We start from the raw sequence: 22,407 nt of genomic DNA on the forward strand, positions 1-22,407 counted from the left end.
CATAAAAAAATTCATATGCGAAATAATGGGACATGAGTACAAATCACGGAAGTTACTCGTGTAGTAATAGATAGTTGAAGGACAAAAAGAGCACAGAGATGTCTGTGACACGTGATATTTTTCATTCCAAAAATTATATTATGAAAAAAAAAACTTTTAAGGTTCGCTTATCGATATTCTCTTCTGTCGAAATATAAAAAATAGGATAAAAAATAGTTTTTGGCATATAGATGTAAGAGAGTATCGTAGCTATTGATCTACTGTATTCCGGTAGTCGTAACTTGCACTTTCTGCTTCATGGGAGACATCATGGAGGTTACGTTGAATTGCTATACTAGCTTGTTTTGACTAACATCTGTCTTGTAGAGATTGTTGAGATTCATCACCAAGCTGGCTTTTCCTTTTTAATGACAAAATTAATATAAAAAAAGAAAGGAAGAAAGAACGGAAACATTCTTGAAATTCTGAAATTTGCTTATAGAACTTATTGTGCAGTTTATGCCAGTCGCTTGTAGCTGCACTTGTAGGTACAAAAACGAAAGCTAATAAAAGATAATGAGGCTTCTTCGACGGATATAGCCACAAAGAGTTGGATAGCCTACATGACAATAATAAGTAAAATGGAACTTTTTTGTTGACAGTCTACGATTGTTAAATATTTTGAGAAAAAAAGTATATTTGTGCCTTTAGCTGTATAGTTATACGTTTATTCTCTAGCGGTTTCATCTTCACAGATGAAATACACTGTACTTCAACGGATCACAAAATACATTTACGTCAAATATGACTACCAAATGTGCAGCAAACGTAAGTGTCAAAGGAGTCTGTCTGAACGTAGTCGATACAAACGTGCTGTACCTAAGCACAATTACAGTAATGTATCCCTGTAGCTGTTACGGTTATGTGATTGGGACATTAAACGCCGCGACCACCTTGATACTCTTGGAAAAGAGTTGTTGTATATCAGCACGTTTTTCTTTCTATATCGTCATAAAGAATGTCGTCATCATCAAGATCAAAACATAGTTACACTCTACTCTCTATTAATATGGCATCCAATTCATAGCCGTACACCAGGAAAAGAGCCATATGAACTCGAAGACAGTAATTTGTACCAGTAAATGACTTTATAAACATCATGTTCGTTAGTTACCTCCAAGAAATCTTTGTCTATTTGGCAGCGTATATTGTCAGCGCTACATTCACGCCACTGCCTGCATAGTGGAAGAATTCTTCATACTCTAGAATGCTAAAAACCGGTCGGTACAAAATCTCGGCTGTCATCTAAAAGACTGAAATGTTACATTGAAATGTTCACGGTGTTTGATTGGAGAGTCTATCTTCCGCTCCAGTTCTGGGTGATTTTTCTCCCAGGAACTGGAACTGGATTCCAGTTCTAAGGAGTATTCCAGTGACCAACCAGCAACCGGCGTAGCTGGCACATATTTTATCGCGTTATGATCAGGTTCGTTAATCCATAACCGAATATAAAAAAAGAACAGTGCTTAATAAACGAACAATTCCCAGAGCTGTTGAACGCTATGGCTAATAACCGCCACAAATTCGCGTGCTGCTGTCTATCGAATTACAAATTTACTGCAGTGTGTTTCAGCCTCCACTTCGTAAAGCTACTGCGAGATATTTCGCGAAGCTTTGAGTAAACCCCAAATTAAAATTGTGTCATGGTATTAGTATAGTATTAAGGAAATAAATACAGGATTGCCCGCCTCTGTTCCAGTATTTTCGGAAAACACCCTAATTTGCTGATGTGCTATATAGGTCGCTAGGTAGTACTATGCTTGCAGTGTCCTTAAATGTGGTTCTCGAATTACTAGTACAGGGCCAGAAGCGTATTGGTGTAGCGTTGGGGTAATATAGTGTGGTTGTAATTTAACTTTCGCGACTTGAGATGACACCCATGGAAACCTAGTATACATAGGAGGTATGAAACGTGGAATCATTTTAATATGCTGTAGAGAAATAACGAGTAAATCATTGAAACTAACACATTTTAATTTACACATAAGAAGGTTACATTTGTTAATTATGTACCATTTTTTACGTCGCAGATTACAATTGTTGCTCATTATGACCACAGTGTGCATTGACGACAGCCTCAAACCTCTCTAGAGATACCATTTCAGAGTTTTTTGCAGCACTTTGAGAACGGTGGCCCATGGAAGGTTTAGCTGTCGTAACACACTGGTTTTGGAAATCGCACATTACGTCCAGCATTCTGAGCCCTTGCAAAAGTAACTTCTTCAACAGTTTGTGGCTCCCATGAGCAATTCCCAAAACTCCAGTTAATGCGAACTTCCGAATCATGTCATTCAACCCCCGTGTGGAAAGGGGACGTCTCCGTATTCCTGTAATGTGTCGATACTCGCGAAGAGCAACAGTAGTATCGCAGTGGCTTTGGTAAAACAGTTTTGCGAGTAAACCCCTGCTCGCCTTTTCCAGATCCATGTTAACTATATTGAGTGTCACCTGACGACCTAAATGTAGAAGAGCCCAGCTTTACTGGTAAAACGCCCCTATAGCCAGTGGGACCACTTGCAACAGTACTGGAAGTTCGTTTTCATAAAAGTCTACATAATGAGTCTTCGTTCCCCAATTCAGTAACGCAACAGATCCAATCAATTTATTTTCGGTCATTACCAGACCAGTCATTTAAAGTGAACCATTGTTGAAAATGTGTCTCCGCAAAGGAACGTTGGTTATCGTAGGGTAACCGATGTGAGTTACGCTCGTTACTGATACGGTTACGAGCGCTTCTGGTTTCATCAGTGTACAGTTACAGAGAAGCTTTGATGGAAATGTGTCATCACTAAGGCATGTGGGTTAGCGTAGGACCACCGATGTCATGTAGGACCGTTTCTGGTGCGCTTACGAGAGAGATTGGTTTCATCGGTTTACAGTATTAAAGATTGCTCGGCGACTTTAAGTTAGTCATCGACAAAATTTCAGTCATCTACGGCCATCTCTTTCTCGAAAGTGTTGAATCGGCTGGTAACAATGAAAGAGGCTGTGCATTCTTAATGTAAGTCATATTCTTGTGTCTACACTGACAGAAAAAGCTGCAACACCAAAAATAAATTAATGTAGTGTAATGAAATTTCGGGATACGTTTGTCTAGATAACACATATAAACAATTAACCTTGCATGACCGCAGATTAATGTAAGCGCAAGATAAGCCATTGTTAATTTGAGATGCTGGTACAGTAATAATCTCTGTAACAGCCAGAATGTTGAATGAAAGCATGCAGATGTACATGAATTGATGTTGTACAGTTGGCGGAAGTCAGTTCAATGGAGTTTCATGTCTGTTGCATTTGGTCGGTCCGTACAGGGATAGTCAATGTTATTTGTGGATGACATAGGAGCTGTCGTCCCGTGATGTCTCATACGTGCTCGATTGAAGACTAATCTGGTGATCGAATAGGCCAAGACAATACCTCGACACTCTGTAGAGCTTACTGTGTTACAACAGCGGTATGTGGCCGAGCGTTATCCGGTTGGAAAACACCCCCTGTTCTTGAACGGCTGTACAACAGGTCGAATCGTCAGACTGACGAATAGTTCTGCAGTCAGAGTCCGTGGGATAACCACGAGAGTGCTCCCGCTGACCTAACTCCATATATCGAGTGAGGTGGCGCAGTGGTTAGCACACTGGACTCGCATTCGGGAGGACGAGGGTTCAATCCCGTCTCCAGCCATCCTGATTTAGGTTTTCCGTGATTTCCCTAATCCGTTTCAGGCAAATGCCGGGATGGTTCCTTTGAAAGGGCACGGCCGATTTCCTTCCCAATCCTTCCCTAACCCGAGCTTGCGCTCCGTCTCTAATGACCTCGTTGTCGACGGGACGTTAAACACTAACCACCACCACCACTAACTCCATATGTAGGTATAGTGTGTCTAGCATGCAGACAGGTTGCTTGCAGGCTCTCAACAGACCTACTTCTAATCGATACACGGTAATCACTGGTACCGAACCAGAATCAACTTCCATCAGGAAACACAAGAGACCCCCAACCTGCCCCCAATGAGCTCTCGCTACACACCACAAAAGTCGCAAAACGCTGCCGTTCGCCGTCAGTGGAAAGCACACTACAGGGCGTCTGGCTCGGAGCCGTCCTTGAAGTAACTGAATTTTAGCAGTTCATTGTGTCGCTGTGGTGCCAACCGCTGCTCAGATACAATACTATGCGCCAGAGTCAAACGCCGAACGAGCGTCTTCCCGCTTGGTATTGCCACGTGGCCGTCCGAAGACCAGGCCTTCTAGTGACCGCATATACTTGTGACCACGGTTGCCTGCATACACGTACAGTAGCTACATTCCTGCCAAGTCTTTCTGCAATATGGCAGAAGACCCATCTAGCTTCCCGTAGCCCTGTTACACGACCTCTGTCAAACTCAAAGATATGTTGATAATGGCCCTTGTCGCCTTAAAGGCATTATTAACTAACAGAAACTTGCCAAGTCTAGTCTGAAAGGTAACTGACGTTCTCGACCCTTACAGAGTGTATTTAAAACAAACCTGATCTGAATCCATATAGTGGTGCTACTAGTGTCACTGTTATGCAGCTGGTGGTGAAATCTAAATTTAGATCATCTTTCAGATGTATACACGCGCCAACCAACTTTACTTTATGGCCCAATTCTTGTTTTTATGATCTTTTTCCGTCAGTGTAGAACGCCACTACGTGCTGAAATTCTGCATATGGTTATTGAAGGACTCTGTGCAACCATGCGAGTAATGTCAAAATTTTGTACATGGCTGCACGTTCGAAGAATGGTCTATAACATGGTCACAGAACTATGATTAAAAACGTATGATACAAAGTACAGAATCATCGTGAAAGAATGGCAGTACTTATATGTCATTTATAAAAAAAATAATATGCCTCTGCTTCATCTACACAATGTTTATTTGCAGGTTCAGATGGCATATGACTGCTCGTTTTGTACCACTCGCACGTAGTTTAGTTAAAACGCGAGTAAACGCAGTAGAATTTATTACTCTGCGGTTAGCAAAAATGTGTAGCGTATCCTCTACAAGTAGTAACAGCATTTCCATTACAAGATCGGTACAGAAATAATGTATCATCACACTTTAGCATTTATGAATACGTGTGGCCTGCTTGAACGATACAGCATAGTTCTCCAACTAATTACAATCAGAGTTGAAAAATTCAATTTTGTAACCTCAAGCGCAACTTCAGTACTTGAACGTGAAAACAGAAAACGCAGTCGATAAACAAACCCATAGTAACTGTCGTACAACACGTGAAATGAAACATAAGCTCGGGGACAAGCTATCGCTCTGTAACCAATAAGAACTGGACACATGTTATATGGGATATTTTATTCTAATTAGGCCTATGATGTTGAACAAGTTTTCTGTTCCCAATGATCATCCTCCGTATATATTCAATGGTGGTGTTTCCGGTGTAACTGCTTTTCTTTTAGGAATGAAATACGACCATTAATATTATCGTCTCTTGGCTTGTTCCTTTAGAAAATTAGTCGTTTGTGCTCATCAATGAGCACCGAGAGAATGAAATACTTGTAATTTTCCACCTGAAGATGATGATATAAGCCATCAAAACGAGTAGTGGTATAATAAAATATATGATAAACACAGAAACGTCCTTCACTTACATCCAGCAGAATAAAAAATGTCCAATAGCAGTCATGATGCAGTTTGTAAAGAAGGACTCAGTTGGGTAAAAAATCTTCAGAGCAAAACAATAGAGCAGTCATAATGAATATGGAGCACCACCTCCGTATTTTCGATGTATTTATTATTCAGACGACTACTTTCTAAGTGACATTTAAGTCATCTTCAGGTTCTACTATTAACGAAATAAGGACGTTGGGAATATACACTTCTGACGAATAGCGGTCAACGACATCTAGTTATTGTACTGATCCTATGATACATGAGCCTGTAGCTGGTAGTACTGATTTGGATAATACTGGGACGTGTAGCTGACGCGACTGTAGTGTTGAAACTAGACGCCTGAATAAATAAATTCATTTGAAAATACGGCTGTGGTGTTCTATTTCCGTTACTTATATTGTCAGATGCGGTCAGACGTCCACAAGAGGGATGGACTTTCACAAATTAGTTTAATACTTCTGCAAACTGAAGAGTACTCTGCAGTTGTGGCTGGGGAAGTGACCTCTCCCAGCTACCAGTGCTGTGGACTTTGCTGCACTGTATGTGTGTTCTACAGCTGTCAGCTTCTGGCGTTAGTCGTATCTCTAGGGGTTATTCCTGCATCTTGTTGATGTTAACGCGTCTAGTAAAATGTAAACACTCCCTGGGCGTGTCATTGCACTGCTTCGCCATTGATTCAAAAGGCGCGCCACACATTGATAGGTACAAGCTTGTACTGCACATTGTAGTTGGTCCTTGTGGTGTAGATTTGTAGCCAGAGTGGATACGCACGAGCTCGTTTCAGTTGAAAGACAGACGATAAATCGATCCTAGCAGATTAAAACTGATACGGACAGCGACTCGAACCAGGGACAAATGCTCTACCTAATGAGCTATCCAAGCACGAATCACGACCTGCCCTCGCAGATTTACTTCCGGCAGTACCTCATCTACACTCCTGGAAATTGAAATAAGAACACCGTGAATTCATTGTCCCAGGAAGGGGAAACTTTATTGACACATTCCTGGGGTCAGATACATCACATGATCACACTGACAGAACCACAGGCACATAGACACAGGCAACAGAGCATGCACAATGTCGGCACTAGTACAGTGTATATCCACCTTTCGCAGCAATGCAGGCTGCTAGTCTCCCATGGAGACGATCGTAGAGATGCTGGATGTAGTCCTGTGGAACGGCTTGCCATGCCATTTCCACCTGACGCCTCAGTTGGACCAGCGTTCGTGCTGGACGTGCAGACCGCGTGAGACAATGCTTCATCCAGTCCCAAACATGCTCAATGGGGGACAGATCCGGAGATCTTGCTGGCCAGGGTAGTTGACTTACACCTTCTAGAGCACGTTGGGTGGCACAGGATACATGCGGACGTCCATTGTCCTGTTGGAACAGCAAGTTCCCTTGCCGGTCTAGGAATGGTAGAACGATGGGTTCGATGACGGTTTGGATGTACCGTGCACTATTCAGTGTCCCCTCGACGATCACCAGTGGTGTACGGCCAGTGTAGGAGATCGCTCCCCACACCATGATGCCGGGTGTTGGCCCTGTGTGCCTCGGTCGTATGCAGTCCTGATTGTGGCGCTCACCTGCACGGCGCCAAACACGCATACGACCAGCATTGGCACCAAGGCAGAAGCGACTCTCATCGCTGAAGACGACACGTCTCCATTCGTCCCTCCATTCACGCCTGTCGCGACACCACTGGAGGCGGGCTGCACGATGTTGGGGCGTGAGCGGAAGACGGCCTAACGGTGTGCGGGACCGTAGCCCAGCTTCATGGAGACGGTTGCGAATGGTCCTCGCCGATACCCCAGGAGCAATAGTGTCCCTAATTTGCTGGGAAGTGGCGGTGCGGTCCCCTACGGCACTGCGTAGGATCCTACGGTCTTGGCGTGCATCCGTGCGTCGCTGCGGTCCGGTCCCAGGTCGACGGGCACGTGCACCTTCCGCCGACCACTGGCGACAACATCGATGTACTGTGGAGACCTCACGCCCCCACGTGTTGAGCAATTCGGCGGTACGTCCACCCCTTCTCCCGCATGCCCACAAAACGCCCTCGCTCAAAGTCCGTCAACTGCACATACGGTTCACGTCCACGCTGTCGCGGCATGCTACCAGTGTTAAAGACTGCGATGGAGCTCCGTATGCCACGGCAAACTGGCTGACACTGACGGCGGCGGTGCACAAATGCTGCGCAGCTAGCGCCATTCGACGGCCAACACCGCGGTTCCTGGTGTGTCCGCTGTGCCGTGCGTGTGATCATTGCTTGTACAGCCCTCTCGCAGTGTCCGGAGCAAGTATGGTGGGTCTGACACACCGGTGTCAATGTGTTCTTTTTTCCATTTCCAGGAGTGTATTATCTTCCAAACTTTGCGCAGTTTTCCTGCATATCCTACAGAAGTAGCACTCCTTTCTTCCGCGAAAGGAATGTCCCAGTTTCAAGCTCGCTCCAACACACATCCAAAGGTAAAAATTCAACCTGGACACGGTATATCTTGAGTAAACTTAATTGACACGTTTGGTCAGCAGCTTGGAGTGAAGACTGTCCGGTGACTGGAGTTCTGTGGTGCCGCAGGTTCCGGCGCCGCTGGAGACGGCGCTGGCGGCGGCGGCGCAGACAGCGCGGCGGTGCAGCAGCTGCCGCGGCCGGTGCCGGACGATCCCATCGCCGATCCCGACTTCACGGACGAGATCCGCAACGCGACGGTGGCCGTGGGCCGCGAGGCAGTCCTCTCCTGCCCAGTCTCCAACCTGGGACCCTACAAGGTAGCACAGAGTTTTATTTTCGTTATTGTTGTTTCGGCGTCCGCTCCACCTACTGATGTGGAAGTGGATGGGGGGCGTCAGCGGCTAAAGTATCCCGCTGATCAGCCAGAAATACTGAAAATAAAAAGGTATTGAATAGAAGGTGAAGTGGCAATTACTTAAACTGAAAAGACAAAGCAATATAACCACCTTCTCAGAAACGTGTTCGTCCATCTTTGGGACGCAGACAGCAGAGACTTTTCGTGGCATGGATTCCACAAAGCACTGGTAGCTTTCTGCATGTACATGGCACCTCTTGTCTACGCACAGGTAACGCAGTTCCCGTACATTACGGATCGTTTGATTGTGTACGACGAGCTGCCACCCGATAGCGAACCAGATGCGTTCCACCGGTTTCAGATCAAGCGAAGTTGGGGGCTAAGATAGCAAGCTGATGTCTGTAGCAAGGTTATAGCTTTGTGACATGGACAGTTATCCTGTCATCTTCTTCGGGGATGACATCAGTCATAAAAGGATGCAGATGGTCCGTAATAACGTTCACATTTTTCACTTCTGTCATGGTACCTTTCGTAATTACCATAGTTCCGTTGGGAGCCCAGCTGAACGTCACTTGCAGCATAATATACCGCTCCTCCCACCCCGACCCCGCTAACACTGTTAAACACAGAGGAGAGAGCGCATAGGTGGAAAGAGTACCTTGAAGGCCTCTATGAGTGGGAAGAATTCTCTGAAGAAGTGGTAGAAGAATCAAGAGACGATAACGGAAAGGTAGGGGATCCAGTTTTAGAAACATAATTTTAAAAAAGCTTCGGAAGACTTAAGATCGAATAAGGTACAAGGGCAGATAACATTCCACAATAATTTCTAAAATCACTGGGAAAGTGGCAACCACACCACTATTCACGGTGGTAGATACATCATCAGACTTTCAGGGAAACATCACGCACCGAATTCCGAAGAGCCGACAAGGTCGATAATTATCATGCAATCAGCTTAACAGCTGATGCATCCAAGTTACTGACATCAATGAAAAAAATAAACTGACAATCCTTTAGATGCCTGTAAGTTTCGCTTTATGAAAGGTACAGGCAATAGAGAAGCAAGGCTCGCTTTGTCGTTCGTCACGGAAGCAGAAGTGAGGAAAAATCATGTCATGTTCACAGCATTTGTCGACCTCGAAAAAGCGTCGGACAACGTCAGATGGTGCAAGACGTACGAAATTCTAAGAATCACAGACGTAAGCTATAAGAAGACGTAGATGTTACCCAGTATTTGCAATAATCAAGAAACATAAGACTGAAAGAGCGAGAACGAAATGCAGGGATCAGAAGGGGTATAAATAGTCTTTCACCTCTACCGTGGTTAGCACATTGAACTTGCATTCGGAAGGACAACGATTCAACACCGCGTCTGGCCTTTCAGATTTAGGTTTTCTGCGATTTCCCTAAATCGCTTCAGATGAGTCCTTTGAAAGGGAACGGCCGATTTCCTTCTCCATCATTCCCTAATCCGAGCTTGCGCTCCATCTCTAAAGACCTTATGGTCGACGAGACGTTAAAGACTAATCTCCTCCTCCTTGCCTCTACTGTTCTGTCTCCACATCACAGAAGCAATGACGGAAACAAAAGAGATGTCGAGCAGAGGGATTAAAATTAATGGTGAAAGGATTTCAATGATAACAATCGCTGATCACATTTCTATCCTCGGTGAAAGTGAAGAAGAAATACAGGCTTTGTTGAATGTAATGAGCAGCATAATGAGTAAAGACTTTTGACTTCGAAGTAAATCGAAGAAAGACGAAAATAATTAGAAGTAGCAGAAAAGAGAATACCAATATACATGGTTACGTGAGAACTGGTGATCACAAAGTAGATGAAGCCAAGGAATTCTGCTACAAAGACAGCAAATACTCCGTAATGGACGGAGCAAGGAGGACATAAAAAGCAGACTAGCACTTGCAAAGAGGGGATTAATGGCAAAGGGGAGTCTACAATTATCAATGAATGTACGTCTGGAGCACAACATTGTATCGTGGCGAAGCATGGATTTATAGGAAAGCAGAACAGAAGAGTATGCAAGCATTTGAAATGTGTGTGCCTCCGAAGAATGTTGAAAATTAGCTGGATTGATAACGTAACGAATGATGAGGTTCTCCACAGAATCGCCGAAGAAAGGTCTGTATAGAAAACACTAAGGTGTCCGCTAAGACAACAGGGAATAATTGCATGGTGCTATAGGGAAATATACAGGCAGACAGAGGCTGGAATATGTCCAGTATGTAATTGAGGACGTAGGCCGGAAGTGAACAGGAGAGGAATTCGCGATGCGCCGCATCAAACCAGTCAGACGGGATACGACTTGACAAAAAATAATAATAAATAAATAAATTATCTGTACTAGACCGATTCCTCATTCGTCTCTGCTTCACAGATATACGTCATCTACCACGTCTCGTTCTCATAGAGCCAATAATTGGCATTCAGTCTCACGATGAAATGTGATCATAATGTTTTGGCTTATCAGTATAAGTTTTTAAAGTATATATAAAGATGAATTTGGCTAATGGTCTTAATTTAAGATTACACTGTTGACTTCCTTCATTTGTAACCACAAGCAAAAAAGTCAAAGTTACAGAAAAATGAATAAGTTAATATTACAATACGTTCCAGACAAGTGAAATGTGAAAATGAAATACCACACACTGAGGTGACAGATGTCATGGGATGCCTCCCAATAACGCGTCGGACCACCTTTTGCCCGGCATAGTGCAGGAACCCGACGCAGTACAGAATCAACAAATCGTAAGAAGTACCCTGCCCCTGCAGCCGTCCATATTTGAGAAAGTGTTGCCAGTGCAGGAATATGTACAAGAACTGACCTCTCGATTATGCGACACAAATGTTTGATGGGATTCATGTCGGGCAATCTGGGTAGAGAAATTATTCCCTCTAATTTTCTAGGGTGTTCTTCAAACCAATCGAGAACAATTATTGTCTGATGACATGGCGCATTTTCATCCATAAAAAGTCTATCGTTGAATGGCTACAAATGGTCTTCAAGTAAACAAACATAACCATTTCCAGTCATAGGTTCAGTTGCACCAGAGGGCCCAGTCCGTTCCATTTAAACACAGCCCGCCCCACAATGTAGCCACCAGCAATTAGCACAGTGCCTTGTTGACAACACGAGTCCATGGTTTCGTGGAGTCTGCGCCACACTCGAACCCCATGATCAGCTCTTGCCAACTGCAATCGGGACTCATCTCAGTCGTCTATTGATACTTTTAATTTGTGTGTTTATAGTACAGCGAGATGTTGGTGTTGTATGATGATGATGACGATGAGAGAAACGAGTGGCTGAAAGCACGTCTAGGGTCTACCTGATACGGTTAAGAGCCCAGGAGAGGCGTTGCAAGCTATGTCGAGCTGTTAGCAAAGACATTCGTGTCGGTCAGCTGTTGCCATAGTCTATTAACACCAAATTTCGTCCCACTACCATATCAGATACGTTCGTCATACGTGCCATATTGATTTTTGGCGATATTTCATGCGTTGTTATGTGCTCGTTATTATGGCAGTTCTATGCAAACGCCGCTGTTCTCGGTCGTTACGCAGAAGCCGTCGGGCACTGCGTTGTCAGTGGTGAGAGTTAATGCCTCACATTTGACATTCTCAGCACACTCTTTACACTGTGGACCTCGGAATACTGAAGTCCCTAACAATTTCTGAAACTGAGTGTCCCATGCGTCTAGCTCCAACTCCCGTTCCGCTTTTATAGTCTGTTAATTCCCGTGTGCGGCCATCATCACATCGGAAACCTTTTCACATGACTCACAAGAGTACAAAATAACAGATCCGTCAACGCACTGCAATTTTATAGCTTGTGTACGCGATACTATCGCCATCTCTGTATTTGCGTGTCACTAATCACTATTCCATGACTTCTGTCACCTCAATGTACTTTCTTTAAAAACTGATGGACTTACACTGGGGAAGGAAACAGAAACGATAGGCGGTTTTTAGAGTTTTAGGACGTCGGCAGAAGTGGAAGAGGTTGTTGGGTTTTTTGGTTCAAATGGTTCAAATGGCTCTGAGCACTATGGGACTCAACTGCTGACGTCATTAGTCCCCTAGAAGTTAGAACTAGTTAAACCTAACTAACCTAAGGACATCACAAACATCCATGCCCGAGGCAGGATTCGAACCTGCGACCGTAGCGGTCTTGCGGTTCCAGACTGCAGCGCTTTTAACCACACGGCCACTTCGGCCGGCTGTTGGGTTTTTTCTAAGAGTGTGAGCGTGTGGGTGCTATTCTGTCATTCTGCGCAACGGATTAATCTGAGATGTACCGTTTACCCTGTGGCTCCTGCATGATGCAATTTCCACACCCGCACTACTAGACAGACGCTCCTAACGTTCTAAAGAGAAATGCCTGAAAAACTTTCAGCAATAAATATCTTCTGGAGTCGTCTGCTGTAAGGAAATGACACAAAAATTCACAAAGTTTCTTACGTAACTAGTGGGATACCTGGATACTGGAGTAGTGCTAGTTAGTGTAAGAAAAAACACGAAACTGCCGGCCTAAGTGGCCGTGCGGTTAAAGGCGCTGCAGTCTGGAACCGCAAGACCGCTACGGTCGCAGGTTCGAATCCTGCCTCGGGCATGGATGTTTGTGATGTCCTTAGGTTAGTTAGGTTTAACTAGTTCTAAGTTCTAGGGGACTAATGACCTCAGCAGTTGAGTCCCATAGTGCTCAGAGCCATTTTTTTTTTTGAAAAACACGAAACTAACGAAAATTATTATTTATTTTGCTAAAATTCTGAGAAATCGCAATGCCACCTTTAGTTATGAACTGAACAAGTTATTTCTGGGTTCTTTTCGGAATGTGAAGTTACCTCTTAAGGATAGTATTCGCTAATGAAATTTCTATGCAAAGTTTAAGATTGTTATTGACTTAGTAGAATGGCTGAGAGCCATGCCTACCCAACTTGAATAATTATCTGTTAGAATGTTGTTAGGTACGGTCCATGCTGTTGCGTGTGAAATGCAGTGAAGTGTACTGTTGTGGAGGAAATATGGGGTTTGCAAGAGCTGTAGTGCACAATACCGTAAGCTGTGATGACTGCTGTCTGCGGCACTCGCTGTGGATAAATAAGATAACTCTCGTTCTGTCTGGATTGACCTTTGCCAATCAAACTCTCCCTACGCCTTAATGAAGTCAAGGACTCCTATTCGCCCCTAGTCTAACTATTAGTGTGGTACACCCGTCAAATAACCAGTCCACCGCGATGCAACTAAAACGTTCGCTCGCAGGCGTTTAACTATAACTCTGTCCGTTCATACCGCACAATAAGCGTGGCAGACAACACAGTGAACATCGCGTAATCGCAAGGACTCAAAATAGAGTCGCACTCCGATTCGCTCTCGACAGAGGTGCTCCCCCAGTGAAGTACTGAGGAGAGACTTGTTCCTCGCTCTTTGAGCACACGCTCTCGTTATGTGTTCTCACTCCAAGAGCGACAACGGAACGGCACCTATCCACGCCATACATGAAGTGGTATATCTTTCAGTCTCTTCCATTACTCCTTCAGCTCAAGGCATCAGGAATATAGTCTGCCAATCAGCATTGCTCTTCTAAAACGGGAGAGCATCGGGGTTTGGCGTTTTCTGTCTCCCCGTGAAAATCTCCCCGTGCTCTTCTAAAACGGGAGAGCATCGGGGTTTGGCGTTTTCTGTCTCCCCGTGAAAATCTCCCCGTGTAAAGAATGCGTAGGCTGGGCGCTCCCACACAATGTAGCGGAATTTGCTTTTAAGCTGATCATGGAGTCGTTCTTCCTTTCACTCAGGCAAACACTGTCCGCTCTGCGGGCGGTCGAGATTAACTCGTCCTCTGAAGGGACCGGCCTCCCGGTATGTGGTCTGCCTCTCTCGAACTAAAAGCTCCGGTCACCATCGTGTCTGGAATGTGTGTGTGTACACCAGCCTCGAGTATTTCAACCCCAGTGCGCACTTGTTATTTGCGTATTGTTTACATGAATTCATACAACATTGACTTTATCTTATCGAGCTTCGGTTCGAATGAAGCGTCTTGATGTGCGGAATTTGATTGTGAGGGCGGAATATGTAAGCAATGTAGGTCAGGAGACTACGTCGTCTTACAAGAGAGTGAAGGTAGTTGTTACTACTCCATATTCACATGGTTGAAAGTGGACGAGGGATAATGGTTGGAGCGAAGGAGGGAGGGTGGGGGTGCCAAACGAGAAGTCACTTGTTTACATAGATTTTCTCCAACTGGCCCTGTGTGTAACTGTAGGAAACAGAAAAGAACATATAGAGTGGATTAGGCGATTGTATGAAGAGGAAAGGGATACAGAAATTAGGGCTGTAGCCCATAGGATGGATAAATGTCGCGGAGGTTTTCATTGTCTGTGAGACTGAGTCGGTTGATGTTGTATTCATTGTGAACATGGAGTTTGTGCAGTTTTAGGGTTGCTGCAATGTGTCATTGCAAGCCACCACAATTACAAAACACCACGATTGTTGGATTTGGTTTTCTGAATAGTGATGGATACTCAGAGGTGTCCAGTGTTAGTGAGGAGAGGAGGAACTGTGATGAGTGGAAAGGGTTCACGTTGGGAAAGGAGAAAGCACGGGGGAATTTGTGCCATTCAGTGATTTGGAGGGAACGATAGAATGTTGGTGGATAACCATGAAGCATTGTCAAAGGAGAGAATAACATCTCTGCACAAGTTGCACGCTCAGTGGTTAAGATATTTCATGTACCCATGTAGAAGAATTTCTGCACTCTATTGTACCTTCTTTTAGTCTTAAGTGCCACTCCACCCAAGATGGAGTTTAATCTGCGTTCTATAGTCAGATCCCCTCTCTCCACAATTTATATCGCCCACGCCTCCCATCAGCACCAAAGCAATAAAACCTTAGCGCCTGAGTATTTGTTCTAACAACCTACCTCTGATTTTACTCAAGTTGTGTAAACAAACTGTTATCCTTTTAGTTCAATCTTTCCTTGACAGCTTCTAATATCACCAATATAATATCCAGCATTCTTCCTTGTAACCACTTTTCGAAAGCTTCTGTTCCCTTATTGTCCGTGCAACTGATTTTCGTATCTAATTAAACTGCGTATTAGGCTACACTGTAAATAATTTCAGAAACGAGTTCCTGACTAATAAATACCATGTTAATGCATTTACTTGTTTGAAGAAAGTTTTCAACCGCCTTGACGATTTACATTATATATTCCATATCTCTATGGTCATTGTTGTTGTTGTTGTTGTGGTCTTCAGTCCTGAGACTGGTTTGATGCAGCTCTCCATGCTACTCTATCCTGTGCAAGCTTTTTCATCTCCCAGTACCTACTGCAACCTACATCCTTCTGATTCTGCTTAGTGTATTCATCTCTTGGTCTCCCTCTACGATTTTTACCCTCCACGCTGCCCTCCAATACTAAACTGGTGATCCCTTGATGCCTCAGAACATGTCCTACCAACCGATCCCTTCTTCTGGTCAAGTTGTGCCACAAACTTCTCTTCTCCCCAATCCTATTCAATACTTCCTCATTAGTTATGTGATCTACCCATCCAATCTTCAGCATTCTTCTGTAGCACCACTTTTCGAAAGCTTCTATTCTCTTCTTGTCCAAACTATTTATTGTCCATGTTTCACTTCCATACATGGCTACACTCCATACGAATACTTTCAGAAATGACTTTCTGACACTTAAATCAATACTGGATGTTAACAAATTTCTCTTCTTCAGAAACGCTTTCCTTGCCATGGCCAGCCTATATTTTATATCCTCTCTACTTCGACCATCATCAGTTATTTTGCTCCCGAAATAACAAAACTCCTTTACTACTTTAAGTGCCTCATTTCCTAATCTAATTCCCTCAGCATCACCCGACTTAATTAGACTACATTCCATTATCCTTGTTTTGCTTTTGTTGATGTTCATCTTATATCCTCCTTTCAAGACACTGTCCATTCCATTCAAATGCTCTTCCAAGTCCTTTGCTGTCTCTGACAGAATTACAATGTCATCGGCGAACCTCAAAGTTTTTATTTCTTCTCCATGAATTTTAATACCTACTCCGAATTTTTCTTTTGTTTCCTTTACTGCTTGCTCAATATACAGATTGAACAACATCGGGGAGAGGCCACAACCCTGTCTTACTCCCTTCCCAACCACTGCTTCCCTTGCATGACCCTCGACTCTTATAACTGCCATCTGGTTTCTGTACAAATTGTAAATAGCCTTTCGCTCCCTGTATTTTACCCCTGCCACCTTTAGAATTTGAAAGAGAGTATTCCAGTCAACATTGTCAAAAGCTTTCTCTAAGTCTACAAATGCTAGAAACGTAGGTTTGCCTTTCCTTAATCTTTCTTCTAAGATAAGTCGTAAGGTCAGTATTGCCTCACGTGTTCCAGTGTTTCTACGGAATCCAAACTGATCTTCTCCGAGGTTGGCTTCTACTAGTTCTTCCATTCGTCTGTAAAGAATTCGTGTTAGTATTTTGCAGCTGTGACTTATTAAGCTGATAGTTCGGTAATTTTCACATCTGTCAACACGTGCTTTCTTTGGGATTGGAATTATTATATTCTTCTTGAAGTCTGACGGTATTTCGCCTGTTTCATACATCTTGCTCACCAGATGGTAGAGTTTTGTCAGGACTGGCTCTCCCACGGCCGTCAGTAGTTCCAATGGAATATTGTCTACTCCGGGGGCCTTGTTTCGACTCAGGTCTTTCAGTGCTCTGTCAAACTCTTCACGTAGTATCATATCTCCCATTTCATCTTCATCTACATCCTCTTCCATTTCCATAATATTGTCCTCAAGTACATCGCCCTTGTATAGACCCTCTATATACTCCTTCCACCTTTCTGCTTTCCCTTCTTTGCTTAGCACTGGGTTTCCATCTGAGCTCTTGATATTCATACAAGTCGTTCTCTTATCTCCAAAGGTCTCCTTAATTTTCCTGTAGGCGGTATCTATCTGACCCCTACTGAGATAGGCCTCTACATCCTTACATTTGTCCTCTAGCCATCCCTGCTTAGCCATTTTGCACTTCCTGTCGATCTCATTTTTGAGACGTTTGTATTCCTTTTTGCCTGTTTCACTCACTGCATTTTTATATTTTCTCCTTTCATCAATTAAATTCAATATTTCTTCTGTTACCCAAGGATTTCTACTGGCCCTCGTCTTTTTACCTACTTGATCCTCTGCTGCCTTCACTACTTCATCCCTCAAAGCTACCCATTCTTCTTCTACTGCAATCATTTCCGCCATTCCTGTCAATTGCTCCCTTATGCTCTCCCTGAATCTCTGTACAACCTCTGGTTCTTTTAGTTTATCCAGGTCCCATCTCCTTAAATTCCCACCTTTTTGCAGTTTCTTCAGTTTTAATCTACAGGTCATAACCAATAGATTGTGGTCAGAGTCCACATCTGCCCCTGGAAATGTCTTACAATTTAAAACCTGGTTCCTAAATCTCTGTCTTACCATTATATAATCTATCTGATACCTTTTAGTATCTCCAGGGTTCTTCCATGTATACAGCCTTCTTTCATGACTCTTAAACCAAGTGTTAGTTATGATTATGTTGTGCTCTGTGCAAAATTCTACCAGGCGGCTTCCTCTTTCATTTCTGTCCCCCAATCCTTATTCACCTACTATGTTTCCTTCTCTCCCTTTTCCTACACTCGAATTCCAGTCACCCATGACTATTAAATTTTCGTCTCCCTTCACAATCTGAATAATTTCTTTTATTTCATCATACATTTCTTCAATTTCTTCGTCATCTGCAGAGCTAGTTGGCATATAAACTTGTACTACTGTAGTAGGTGTGGGCTTCGTGTCTATCTTGGCCACAATAATGCGTTCACTATGCTGTTTGTAGTAGCTAACCCGCACTCCTATTTTCCTATTCATTATTAAACCTACTCCTGCATTACCCCTATTTGATTTTGTGTTTATAACCCTGTAGTCACCTGACCAGAAGTCTTGTTCCTCCTGCCACCGAACTTCACTAATTCCCACTATATCTAACTTCAACCTATCCATTTCCCTTTTTAAATTTTCTAACCTACCTGTCCGATTAAGGGATCTGACATTCCACGTTCCGATCCGTAGAACGCCAGTTTTCTTTCTCCTGATAACGACGTCCTCTTGAGTAGTCCCCGCCCGGAGATCCGAATGGGGGACTATTTTACCTCCGGAATATTTTACCCAAGAGGACGCCATCATCATGTACTCATACAGTAAAGCTGCATGCCCTCGGGAAAAATTACGGCTGAAGTTTCCCCTTGCTTTCAGCCGTTCGCAGTACCAGCACAGCAAGGCCGTTTTGGTTATTGTTACAAGGCCATATCAGTCAACCATCCAGACTGTTGCCCTTGCAACTACTGAAAAGGCTGCTGCCCCTCTTCAGGAACGACACGTTTGTCTGGCCTCTCAACTGATTCCCCTCCGTTGTGGTTGCACCTACGGTACGGCTATCTGTGGTCATAGTCGAGGAGAAAAAGAAAAACGGGCAAAAGTTCTACTTGGTATAATGAATGAGAACTATTTTTAAGTGAGGGTACCTGCGACGCCTGTAATAAAGAGAAAGAAACCGATAGTATCCGATTACAAGAATGAATGGGAACTCTGTAGCACGCCACACCTTTTAAGTGTTAAGGGCTAATACTGAATTTATGTCTGATAATGGAACGATCACGTACAATCTGTATCAGAGAAGGTGAATGAAAGACGTAGATTTGATGTGTTACCTGTTGCCTTTCGTCTCGAGATTTTCGATTGACATTTGTTTAATCTACAAATATAAACGTAGGCCCGGAACGAGCAAGACAAAACACAACAAGAAATGTGTTAGCAAGTGGCCACGAAAGATTCGTCGCTTCAGTATACTTTGATTCGATGGGAGGTTTCTGAGGAAGCGCAATGCACCTGTGAAGGAAATCCATACAACACAATAGTGCGAACAATTAAGGGATGTTCGTAGCGTAACAGTGATGAGCGGGAAATTTAAATTGGAAAAACTGGAAGAGAGACAACGTTATTTCAGCAAAACACTGTTGCCTAAATTGACAGAAACGAAATGAAATGAGCGTATAGCATTGTTGGCCGGGAACTTAACTTGGAAAAACTGGAAGAGAGACAACGTTATTTCAGCAAAACACTGTTGCTTAAATTGACAGAAATGAAATGAAATAAATGAGCGTATAGCATTGTTGGCCGGGAGGCCCCATCCGTGGAAGTTCGGCCACAGAGTGCCAGTCTATTTCAGTCGACACCACATTGGGCGACTTGTGTGTCGGTGATGAGAATGAAATGATGCTGAGGACAACATAACACCCGGTCAACGAGCGGAGAACTTGTCCAACCCTGCCGAGAATCTCAACCGGGCCCGCTGCATGGGAGGCAACGACGTTAGCACTCAGCTAAGCAGGCAGACAAATTGTCAGAATCTGTTTTTGAGGAAGACTTTGCGATCATTCTGCCGACACCTTCCATATCTCGTGTGCGGACTATGACGATTTGAAAGAAAGAAAGAAAAAAAAGGGAGACAGAATTTCCGTTCTGCCTTCGACACGAGCCACACGCCGTGAGTGCGACATTCTACTTCGCTCGCTTTCCATAAGTGAGCCCTATCCGATCTATGTTATCTAATTCTTTATTTCACCTGCGTCTCATTTGACCTGCATTAGCAACATCAATTCCAAAACAAAAACTGGATTCTTGTAACATGGCGGTCCTACTTTAACTCATTGTTGTCAACGAACCCTATAAAAAGTTCATGAGTGACGACGACAGTCGTTCTCTCTGGTCTAATATCATCGTTTCAAGTTGTCAGAGTGAATTTACTTACATAATACTTTTAGATTTTGTAGACCGACCAACTGACTCAAAAGTGTGATTTCCGATGATAGTCATGACAGGGGTATGTACGAAAACTGGTCACTCTCTTCGCTACTTGAATAGCTTGATGCAATTTTAGGGACAATGTTTTAATCTGTATATCATTTCACAAAAAATTCTCTCAGTTGAGTTAAGAGAACTTTTAATCGTCGTGGGACATCTAATAATGTGTGTAAAATTTGTTTCCCAGTAACGTCTCTGAGGGCTGTTTCAATGAATACGGCAGAACACAATCAGGCGTAAAGCACAAATTATTCACATTTCACAAACTTTCGCAGAGAAATGGAGAAGTGAGCAAGGTGCTGCCTTTATACCGTCGCACGGCAGGCGTTTGAAGCGACAATACACCTCCTTCAAAACAATTTAATTAAGCTCGCATAAACAGCAGCGAAACTCTGAGGTCCACAAAGAACACGCTTACCGGAAACTCATTAAAATATGATGAGAGACTTCCGCGTTTCTCACGTTTCATTTCCGACATAACAGAAAGACTACAGTCAAAGGAATTTTCACTCCATTTGCTTACGTAGTAATTCAGTAATGAACAACCGAATGCTGCGTAATGGCAGTTAGTTCAGCGTTGTGGACCTGATTGGTGTTGATATAAGCCTAGTGTTCAACAAGACAATTCTGAACGTAGAAACGTACTTACAACATACGAGAGACGTATGTAAGATATGTATAGGTCTCATAGAATTATTTAGGCATCGTGTTTCCTAAGCGCCACATTCCCCAGCGTGCTTTGGACTTCAAAAAACCATATAACTGCGTTAAGATCTGAGGGCATGTGTTATCTTTCCTTGTGGCGTTCGCTGTGTTATTCAGTGGTTTGGTATTTCATTATTTTGTAAATGAAAATGATAATGACATTTCATTACAGTGAGTAATTACAAAATAATTGTTTCTCCCGGCTAAGATTTGGTCAAGTTGCTAACGAAATCCAAGTTAACGTTGTGTTAAAGTGTTGTCTGTAAGTTGTGTAAGTGTCACTAAATCACAGTTCATACAACAGATTCTATACAACTATTGATTATGATGGCAACAGTTGTTTCCAGCAAAACGATCATTAAAACCACCGAATATCTGCCGTGCACAACACTGACGTACGTTACCTGCAACAATACTCTTCGCAAGTCGTGCGTAATTAATTTCGGCTCCATACATCAGCAAGAAACAGTTTGTTATGTGGATCGTGCTATGAGCACTGCTTTTAAACAACCAATCTGAATCGAATTATTTTCATTAAAATGAGTTGGGGTCACCGGTGCACATTTATTTTTACACATTTTATTACCTTCGGCGTTTCAATTTGAATTTGCCGCTGAGATAATTGTTAAGATGGTGGCAGACAACTGACAGCGAATTTCTATCGTTAGAGCAAATTTCCTTTTAACCAGATAAGTATTTGAATTAATGCTTATTAAACTTTACTTTTAGACTGTGCACTACTTAGACTAGTTTTCATCAAGCAAACCTTTGATACATTCGTAAGAAACACAGATACAAATGCGATACAAATCGGTATCATCAATGGCTGCGCTCCTTGCAGCAGAAAGATATAATTAACACAGATAATTCTTATTGAGAGAGGAATTAAAGTTACAAATAATTATTCGCTCATATTTATAATTATAATGAACTGTATTCTCAAGTGATAATTAACAAATAATTACAATTTGTTAACTGACTTCAGTTTTATATGCGTCTAGCGTCCGCAACCTACAAAAGCTTACCAAAACAAGGTAAAAACAAAGGAAAGCAAACGCAGATCATAAAAGGAATTTACAATTATCATTGTCTTTCAATGATACACATCGATATGTCCAATTAAATAAAAAAATTATAGAAATAATTAATATTTATCATTGTTTTGTTTTATTTCACTGTTTTTCTATTTGTCGGATTGATAATGTTTATAACTGTTAGAGGCATAATTTCCTCTCGTCTTTCTGTAGCTAAAATTGATCTCGTTGATGTTACATTGGTATAACAGAAAGACTACAGTCAAAGGAATTTTCG

At 43.0% G+C, this 22,407-nt stretch overlaps 1 protein-coding gene across 1 annotated transcript in view; it reads left to right on the forward strand.

The window, feature by feature from the left end:
- Nucleotides 1-8,380: 8,380 nt before the first annotated feature.
- The window catches only part of LOC124805757 (lachesin-like), a 444,942-nt gene continuing 430,915 nt past the window's right edge, over nucleotides 8,381-22,407 (forward strand). Inside the window, exon 1 of the mRNA XM_047266324.1 lies at nucleotides 8,381-8,451. The gene's annotated coding sequence lies outside the window, so the exon portion shown is untranslated. The remainder of the gene's footprint in view (nucleotides 8,452-22,407) is intronic.

Source organism: Schistocerca piceifrons, chromosome 7, assembly GCF_021461385.2.
Source record: "Schistocerca piceifrons isolate TAMUIC-IGC-003096 chromosome 7, iqSchPice1.1, whole genome shotgun sequence".
NCBI lineage: Eukaryota > Metazoa > Arthropoda > Insecta > Orthoptera > Acrididae > Schistocerca > Schistocerca piceifrons.